The sequence below is a fragment of the Cryptomeria japonica genome, chromosome 6, assembly GCF_030272615.1.
Source record: "Cryptomeria japonica chromosome 6, Sugi_1.0, whole genome shotgun sequence".
NCBI lineage: Eukaryota > Viridiplantae > Streptophyta > Pinopsida > Cupressales > Cupressaceae > Cryptomeria > Cryptomeria japonica.
Genome location: NC_081410.1, coordinates 176,516,770 through 176,526,839, shown reverse-complemented (window position 1 = coordinate 176,526,839; position 10,070 = coordinate 176,516,770). Strand labels below are relative to the sequence as shown.

Genomic DNA, 10,070 nt, shown 5'->3' with positions numbered 1-10,070 from the left:
GGTACTTTGTCTGTGATTGTTTTAATGGTGAGTTTGTCGTTATCTGAGTTTCTCAGAAAAGATCATGGCAATCTTCTCACACTCCAACTCATGGAAATCAAGTGGTCCAGCAATTGAAACTGGTGAAATATTGTTTTTGCAGAAAAAATGGCTCACAGAAGACACAAACAGATGAAGAAAAGGATGTTTCTTCACAAATGATATTAAAGGTTTCTATTACAGTGCTTCTCACCATGGGTTCTAACAATATCATGACAGCATGTCTCAAGAGAGAAAGGAATGATGGAGGTATTCAGCAGGGATGAGACCGCTCCATCCTTCAGCTTCTTCAGCACTGCAGCAGTTCTCATATTCCCTTGTATAGGTTCTGCATATGGAACAAAAATACCTATAAGTGGTGCTGGTGTAGCCTCAATGAGCATTACAAGGCCAGATCTTGTCATGAAATCCACAGTGCAAGTTATTATGGCTGGTGTTCTACGTATTTAGAGCTTAATTATAACTGTCATTAGCACAAGAATCAATCCCAACACCAAGCCATATTAGTATAATATTATTTGATGGCCATGAACAACTATCTTTTTGGAATGGCTTGTGGAATTTCTGGTATTTATGTGGGCATGGCTATTGTATCATGAGTGATGCTAGAGTAAGGGCATATGGGCAACAAGTAAAGCTCTTAGTAGGCATGATTCGTATCTTGATCTTTGTCAAATCCCTAGTTGGTATTATTCTCTCTTCAACTGCTGATCAATCAAGAAAAGAATAAAGAGGTTTTAGTGGAGGTTGGAGAACCCACCAAGAGGGTGGATGAGCATGCCTATTTCAAATTAGGCTTCTCACTCAAAGTTGCCTTTACTGCTTGAGGGGCAGTTTTGGTAGGAATAACTGCATTTCCTCTTTTCAGTATAATATCGTTACAGTTTCTCTTCCAGTTTCATTTTAGCTTGTTGGTTATCCCATTTTAATTTCCTGTTTTTTAGCTCTGATGAGGAGCACAGGTGGCGGAATGCTGTCATTTTTTTCCCTTGCAAGTGATGAGGGTTAGAGGTAGGAGGTCAACAGTTTTGGCGATCATTAATTTGGTGATCAGTACAACTTGACGAGTGTTGGGCACTGAGGAGTGTGAAGCAAAGTGATAAATATATATGTTGTTTACATCACATGCAAGGAGTAGATGGTCAGAGTCATGTTGAGTGTAAAAGTCACAAGTTGACAAGTACCAGTTACAGAAGACAGAGATTGGCAAAGTTGCAGAATAGCTACCAGAGGCTCTAGATCATCTTATTGTTTCCCCAATCGATCAAGGTAGGTTTGTTGGGTCTTGTGATCCAAAAACATTGTTTAAATTCATTTAGCTTAGTAACCCTTTCGTGGTTGTTCAAGTTGTACAGAACTAGGTGGTCTGGGCAGTTGCCTTGCAAAAGGTTTTTATAAAGCCTATCATGTTTGTAATCAATCTAGTGAATACAATCCTATATGCTGTTTGTGTTTTTGATGGTATAAATTATGTTATTTGTCTTTTTCTGATCTAACAGGTTTGTGCTAAGATGATTCTGAGCTGATAGCTGTTGAAGGGCACGATCCAAAGTCTGAAGGTACAAACCATAGTAGCATCAAATTCACTCAGTAATGACTCAGCAAACCAAAAGCATGAACGGCCAACTGCATGCTTTTTATATAAATCCTCTTAGGTGAAAATATAATAGATTTTTTACAGTCCTATGCAATTTTTTATAATCAGCCATTTTTATAATGTACAACATTCGTTTCATCTATAAGCAGTATAGTTGACATCAAATAATAAAACTAGTTTTTTACAATTAGAACATTCAGATTGTTATTTAGGTTCCAAAATTTTACCAATTTTTTCCTGTTGTGGACCCAGGTAATTGAATTTCATTTATACTTATACTGTATACATCACCACATCAATCTCATGTACATGGAATGCTACTATGCTGTAACCTGTAGATTTTTAGTGATATATGCAATTAATAACAGAGTATTTAGAGGGATTCCATTCACTTCCAATGTCTCATGGTGTCTGGATCTCTAAATCCATTATCTTCGTCTTCGTTTAATATCACTGTTTTGAATCAACAAATAACTCACTTTTAGTCTTTTTCTAATAAAAATTACACATTTAAACCAAACGAGATTAGGTAGCATAAAGATCAAAAAATGTTTGATTGTTCATAAAGCACCTTGTTAAAGTTTAAACAAATTTCATTCACAAAGAATACCGCATCTCAAACCCATACCCTCAGAACAATGGCTTGCAAATAATAGATTACTAAAGCAGATCACTAACTTATCCTTCAAGCACTTCCCGCTCATTCCAAGAAGCATTTTAAAGCAAGCAGCATAACGGTACATTGTTAAGCATTTGTTTAAAACGAAACAACCTCTACTTAATTACATGGACTTTTGTTAAGACATGGACCAGCTAGGACTCGAACCTAGGACCTTCCATACACTGCTGGAGTGCTCTACCACTGAGCTACTGGCCCCTCTTAGACCAGTCCATCGTCAGTCCGGGTGTAGCTTATTTCCAACACCAACACCCCCCCTTAAGCCACACCGCTCGTGTGCTTGGGGCTCCTAACCTGGACCTGCCTCTGATACCATGTTGAGACATGGACCAGCTAGGACTCGAACCTAGGACCTTCCATACGCTGCTGGAGTGCTCTACCACTGAGCTACTGGCCCCTCTTAGACCAGTCCATCGTTGGTCCGGGTGTGGCTTATTTCCAACACCAACAACTTTCTACCACCAAAGAGTATACAGTGTCACTAAAGCTATGATCTGACTTATCTCATAGGTTTCGACAAGAGATGAAAATGATCATATTGGATAGGAATAAGTACAGTAGACAAAAACACTTTAAGATTAGAGGCCCTTAAAATAATATAAAAGGTTCCCCAATATTGACCTTTATTTTTTACCAGCCACATGGACATTAAATTTCAGATACAATTGTCCCCTCTATGTAAGATTAGATATACTTTATTATCTATTAAGTTTCATGAATATTTTAGATTAAAGTAAAGAGTTCGCCAAAATTAAGTTTGGCGGAGAAGGTGGAACAATTTCACTAAGAAGTCAAGGGTTTGTGTCTAGCCAAGGGTAGGTACCCTGCATTCAGGGAGGCCTGCCATTATCTGGAGTAAAAAATGCTCACAAGGAATAATGGCATGGATTGTCCCTGCTCCAAGTACTTGCTACTAACATTCATAAGTGACTGTAAATATTTTAAAATTGAGTGAGAAACTGCATTACATTTTAATGCAAAGTTCTTGTTTTATAGGAAGAAGGATAATAAACCTAGTAAAGAAAATAGTAAATATCCTTCACCTATTGCATATGTTAAAAATTGAATATTTATTCATATACAGAAAGAATAGTATTTTAAGTAAATATAACTTCACAGGCTAAAACAGTACTTAGAGCATAATCATTTGATCCATCAATGATAAAATGTTAGATCGTTTTTCACTTCTTTTAATTGAAATGCCTATTAAATACTAAGAAAAACAAAAAAGTGGTTGAGAAATTATCGTATTAAGCAAAGCCCCTGCTACATGAAAGCAAAAATAACAAACTTGTCCAATTATAAGAGATCCATCGGCGAGCTCGTACAAAGCTTAGCTAATGTCCAGAATAGTACAGAGTCTACCATAAAATACTATTTTACTGTCACCTCTGCAATGATTTGGCGCTATCAAACTACTAACAATCGACATTTCCTACCAGTGTATTAAGATCTAAGCAGCACGACATTAAAAAGAAAATATGAGCTAATTTCAAAAAAAACATGCACATAATTTATTCAAGGAAAAACAAGAAAGAAAAACTTCATAATACAACAACTTCAGAAATACTCTCATGTGGGAATGCCCTAACAAATACAGATATCATTAAATACATGAATAATTAAGAGGCTGCTTTGGCATTAATCAAGCATCCATCGTAATACATTCCGATATTGTGAAAAGCTCAAGTATTGGCTTTTAAACAAGAAAGAATTGCCGAGTGGATGGGCAAGGGGGTTTAAACTAAAAAAAAAGTATATAATGTAGTAAAAACGGGAAAAATCTCCTCAAATAACGTCCCAAGCAATGAAATAAACTCGCTTCATTTCCCTCAAGAGTGTTCAAACCTGGGCTACAGGTTGCACTCGCTCTTCTATTTCGACGGTGTCGAACCTTGGACGTGAGTGAAGCAAAATACATGACATTATTCCCCAAACCGCCGGCCATATGGTTACTTCTGCCTGGCTCCATCCTGTCTGCCTCGGCGCCATTACTACTAAGGCGCCATGCTCATCGACCAAAAAACCCTGGGTTTGAAACCCTCACAGCAACAAACAAGAGGCCAGAGCACAACAATAGCCCCAGGTCACGCCGTCCGCGGCTCCTGCGCGCATTAAGGCCGTGCCGCTTAAATACCCCACTTTTCTCCATGAAAACAGTTGAAGCCGCTGCCCCTGACAATTAGCATAGCAGCCTCCGCAACTTCTCTTTGCATTTGCCGCCCTTCATTCATCATTTCTCGGCTTCCGCCATTTAAAGGCTTAAACAAAGGCCCATGCTTTGACTAAGAGCGGACGTGTCCCTGTGCTGCCATTATTATATGCCCTGCCCTGAAATAGTGTACAGATAAGAAAGTTTGGCAGGGCTAAAATGATTCAAGCCCAAGGTTAAAAGGACGTGGGTTTTATTTTATGGGTTGCGTGATTATGATTGGTGGTAAAGAGAATGTTTTTTTAAGGGTTCGATTGGGGCACTTGAAAAGGACAGCTCAGTCCAAACATTCAAAATGGGTCACGTTAATTTGGTGTAAGTGGGTGACATAGCTTTGCACGTTTGCTTTTCTCCATTCTTATTTTATAATAATATTTCTTTTAATTGTGATAATATTTTGGTTTTCTATTTAATTTTTAAATTATATTTTATTATTCAGAGGACAATTTGTCTCTTATCTTGTGATGAGTAGTTGAGTTTAAGGGGTTTTATAATGAATAGTTATAAGGCACAATACTTGTTCAAAGTTTTACATAAGAGAATAAGTTAAGTAGATTTATGTTTTTTAATTGTGATAATATTTTTGTTTTTTTTAATTATATTTTATTATTCAAAAGGTAAATTTTCTTGTCTTGTAATAAGTAAGACGAGTTTAATAGGTTTTATAATTAATGGTTATAAGATACAATGTTTGTTCAAAGTTTTACACATAAGACGAGAAGGTAAGTGGGCCTAAGTTTGGAAGAAATTCCATGACTAACCATGTTTGAATAAGAGTAATGCTTAAATAGATGACATCAAGGAAAGTAGAGGAGGTTTAATGGACCATTTATACTTATAAAAATTAGATTTGTATGAATCTATTGAGAAGCCAATTTTTAATCTTGTTCTTTTGGGTGTTTGGTTATGAAAATTTTATTACTTATTTGAGTACCTTACAAGCCTAGATAGGAGAGAACCTCCTTTCTTTTTCATGGCTCCATATGTTCTCCTTGTTTGTTTTTCAAGACAAAAGGAAACTTGACCTTTCCAAAAAAATAATGCATGTATAGATTTGTCTCAATCATCACATAAAACATCAAACCCTATTATAAATTTTGTTGCTTCTTTGAGTCCCTTACAAGGCTAGATAGGAGGGAACCTGCTCTTTCTTTTTCATGGGTCCATATGTTCTCCTTGTTTGTTTGTCAAGACAAAAAGAAACTTGGCCTTTGCAGAAAATAATGTTTCTATTGATTTGTCTCAAACATCACATCAAACATCAAACCCTATTATTAGATAATATGATGGAATAAATTATAATATAATTTTGATAAGGGTGTATTTCTTATTAAAAAAATTAATTTGCAACAACACATATATTACACTTATTGTTGGCATCAAGTCAAGTCATATGCTTCCTTTGAAAATTCCTAAAGAACTCTAATCATGTGCGTAACAAAAGTGGATTGATAGCTTAGGTACATATCTTAATTTTTATTTTTATTTTGAGTGAGAGAGTATTCTATTGAATTTTCTTCAAAGTTTGGTTTTTAAAAATGGTTGGATAGCTCACATTTACATTTTTTCACTTTTTTGTGGATGGACGAAGGGGTTATTAGAATGGATTGATATTTTTAAATAGTGAAAAGGAAAGATATAATTCTTTAAAAGGTCACATTGTTTGGAATAAAGGGGTAAAAACTTTATTGAGAATCAGAAACAAGAATTACAAAGAGACCCAGAGCCCCAAGGCCCCAGGAAAGAACCACCAAACCAGCCCTAGATCAACCAGCTTCATAACCATCCATGTCCTCAGTAAAAATCTTCTACAAGTCCTGACAGTAATCCTCGGAGAGATGCTCCCAACCTTCAACTTCCAATCACCACCATGCTTTGAGGCCTACTTGGCCAAACAATCAGCTGCTCTATTCCATTCACGAGGGATGTGGATGAAAGACACCTGCTCCATTAAAGAACAAATTTGGAGAATCTGCTGAATAATCCCTGCCAACTGCCACTGAACCCCACTCACCTTCTGCTCAGTCAACAAGTTAACAACAATTTGTGAGTCCGATTCACAAATCACCTTCCTTCGTCCCAGCTCCCAAGCACGCTCTAGGGCATAGAGAATCGCAAATCCCTCCATAAAATTATTAGACTGCCACCCTTTACGCACCGAAAAGAGGAAAACAACCTCCCCCATGCTATTCCTGCCAACACCACCAACTCCAGCAGGGCCTGGGTTACCCCTAGATGAGCCATCAGTGCTAATCTTGATAAACTCGTCCTGAGGGGGTATCCACCTTCCCACCCTTTGCACCTTCTTCATGGCCCATCTACCTCTCCTAACACAAGTTGAGGCCAGAGACAACTCCTGCAGACCAAGCCTACTCACCATATTAGCCTCCTCTCTACCCAAAGGAAAATTCACCTCACATTTCGCTTCCACTATCTCCTGGATCATTGCAATGATCCTATTCCAAACTTGTTGAACAAACAATCTGACCTCACGAAAGATCCTCCTGTTCCTCTCGAGCCTGATCTGCCATAGAATGAAGATGGGCCCAATATAGCAAACAGTCTGTAGGAAGGAGGATAGGATAGGAGGTCTACCCAAACTACTCCAAAACTCCACCAGAGAATCCGCGTGGATACAAGGATACTTCCACACCCCCCACCAATAATGCCAAATAAGCATAGAGAAGGGGCATCTAAAGAATAGGTGTGAGGAATCTTCCTCCCCATTACCATACAAAACACAGATAGAGGGTCCTAGAAATCCCCGCTTGCGGATATTATCCCAAGTTAGACATCTATTCAAAGCTAAAGTCCAAGCAAAGCAATTACACTTCGGCCAAGACACATTATTCCACACCTATTTCCACCAATTCACCTCTCTTCCCTCAAGTCTTTGGTTCAACAATTCCCGGTATCCACTAGCCACCGTAAACACGCCCTTAGGATTTGGAGACCAAGCAAGCCCATCCCTACCCTTGAGGGAGCTACAGTGTCTACTCACCAAAATGCCATGCATCTCAGCACACTCTTCCTCCATCCCAGCAACCGACCACTCATTAGGAGTCTTCCACCTCTCCAAATCCAACCGTCCACACCTATAAACAGCCTTGAAGTCACTTACCCTTGACCATCCAACCTCCAAAAATCTCTAGCACAGATTCCCAAGGTTAGGGAATTGATCAAGAATGGGAGGAAAGTCATCCCAAGAGTCATTCCAGAAAATGACCTCTTCCCCCCTCTTGCAAATCCAAAAGAGTCCTGCCTTAATGAGAGAAGCCCCCCTCTCGAGAGTATACCAGATTGAAGAGCCCTTTCCCTCAAGCGGATATATAGGGATTTCCTCCATCGGGACCCTCTGCATATATTTGTTGGCCAAAATCCTGGCCCAACCCCGATCCTGCTCAACACACCACCTCCAGTACAATTTAGCCGCCAGAGCCTCCTCAAAAAGAACAGACTACCTTAAACCAAGCCCCCCCGACTGCTTCAAGCTACACACCAAGTCCCAATTAACAAGGCTCCATTTTGAAGAGGAAAGATTGCCTGCTGATGGGTTGGGGTTTGGGATAGACTAGCCTAGTCTATGCTCTTAGATCCTTCCCTTGGATCACCTGGTGTTCTCTCCACACCCTAGGGTCTCTAGGACTTCCCTTGCTTGAGGAATCCCCTGACCTTGCCCAATCCACCCACCAATGAGTTGCAATGCTTCTCCTAAGATCTCACCTACTCATGAGACTCAAAACCCCTTACTATGGCTAATAAGGGCCAGGCTTGTTCCACACCTTCCAAGGTCTTAGCAAGGATAGGTCAGGTCTTTTTCATGGTTTTTCCACCCATGCATGTGCCCCCAAGAGGTTTCAAGATTCCAACCCCTTACCGATTTCACTATTTTGTATTTTTGCTTACAAAATAGGGCTACAAGGATTCTGACCAATTAGGCCTCCTACCCGATCCTTTAGGGCTCCCTCTCACAAACGATGCACAAATTACCCAAAATCCCAAAATGGACTACCATTCATTTGTCAAGGGCTCAAGGATTTCTCTAGTTTTGGGCCTCCAAGTAGCCGTATAGTGCCTTGGGCGAATTTTGGGGTTTTTAAGGGTTTTGTGAGGGTTTTTTTGGTATGCCTGGGTCACAATGAATGTTTTGTGTTTTAGTCACCTTGTCTGGATTGGTGGAGGCTCCTCCTTCACACCAATGGTGCTTCACACACTCCTCTACACCTCCTCCAAAGGGTGCACTCTCCTCTGACTAACCTTGCTCTTCAAGACCTCTGCAACTTGACCCTTCCTAGCCGGGCAGTGTCCCGTCTCGCCTAGGAGTGGGTCTTTGTATGGCCTCCTTGCATTTTCAAGGACCCTGCTTGCATTGAACTATTGTACAGGGTCTTTACTATCATTCCCCATGGTTTCATGGTGATTTCACAATGGGGAATGGAGTTATGAGCCCATTTATTCAAACCAGTCCAAAACTGAACAGAGAGGATGCAAATTACAAACTATTTACAAACACACCCCACTTACAAACCAAAACCTAAACTAAATGCTCAAAATGAGAGTAAGTACACCATACAAGTCACTCCACATAGTTTTGCATGCAAATCAATCCATTAATAATCTTTCTTTACTCCTTATGTGCCGACTGGCAACAAAATTGCAGTCTCGGTCAGTCAGTTTGCTTGGGTCGTACAATATCTGACATCCAACTCATTAACTTAGGGTTTGGAAATACTTATACTACCCTCTCCTTAGTCTGTGTGCCCATATTAGGGTTGTCCACGCCAAACTAAGAATTTTGGCCTCATGGTGGAAAAGTTGCTTGACAACTTTTAAAAGTTGTCATGCAACTTTTGCAACTTTTGAGCAACTTTTCCAATGTTGCTTTTCTTGACTCCTAGACCCACATTGGGCAAACCTAAGGACACCACCATGCCATGAAGGACCTCTAAACACCTCAAAGACACACATACCCTCTATTTTCAAGAAAATCCCAATTTTTGACTCATGACCCTAAGACCTCAACTAGGACCCTAACTAGGACCAATGAGCACATGGCTCTTTATTTTATATACAAGGGCTTCAAAAGAAGCATAACACCAACAAAACAAAGAAGGAGGAAGAGCTTGGAAGGGTGCTCCTGCACCACCTACCCATAAGAATTGCCTAGCTAGAGAATCCAGACCCTTCAAGAACCACTTAGGAGCCACATGAAGCATACAACGATAGATCGGAAGAGCTTGAACCACCGACTGAATCAGTTGAACCCTCCCAGCAAAAGATAGCCATCTATGAGTCTATTGTTCAACCTTCATGCAAAATTTATCCAAGATAACCTGCCAAGACTCCTTAGGAGAGTTACCATGAGAGATAGGAATACCCAAATAAATCAAGGGCAGGGAGCCAACTTGGAATCTCAAGATAAGAGCAATCCTCCTTTGAATAGTTTTAGGAGTGTTGAAAAAGAGGATAGAAGATTTATCCTCGTTGATCAGCTGGCCTGAGGCTGCAAGATAAACATCCAAAACCATACGCAAATAATTAGC

General features: G+C 39.7%; 1 pseudogene; it reads left to right on the top strand.

Moving 5' to 3' along the window:
• The first annotated feature begins 248 nt into the window (after positions 1 to 248).
• On the top strand, positions 249 to 769 carry LOC131073827 (V-type proton ATPase 16 kDa proteolipid subunit-like; annotated as a pseudogene).
• Positions 770 to 10,070: the final 9,301 nt, after the last annotated feature.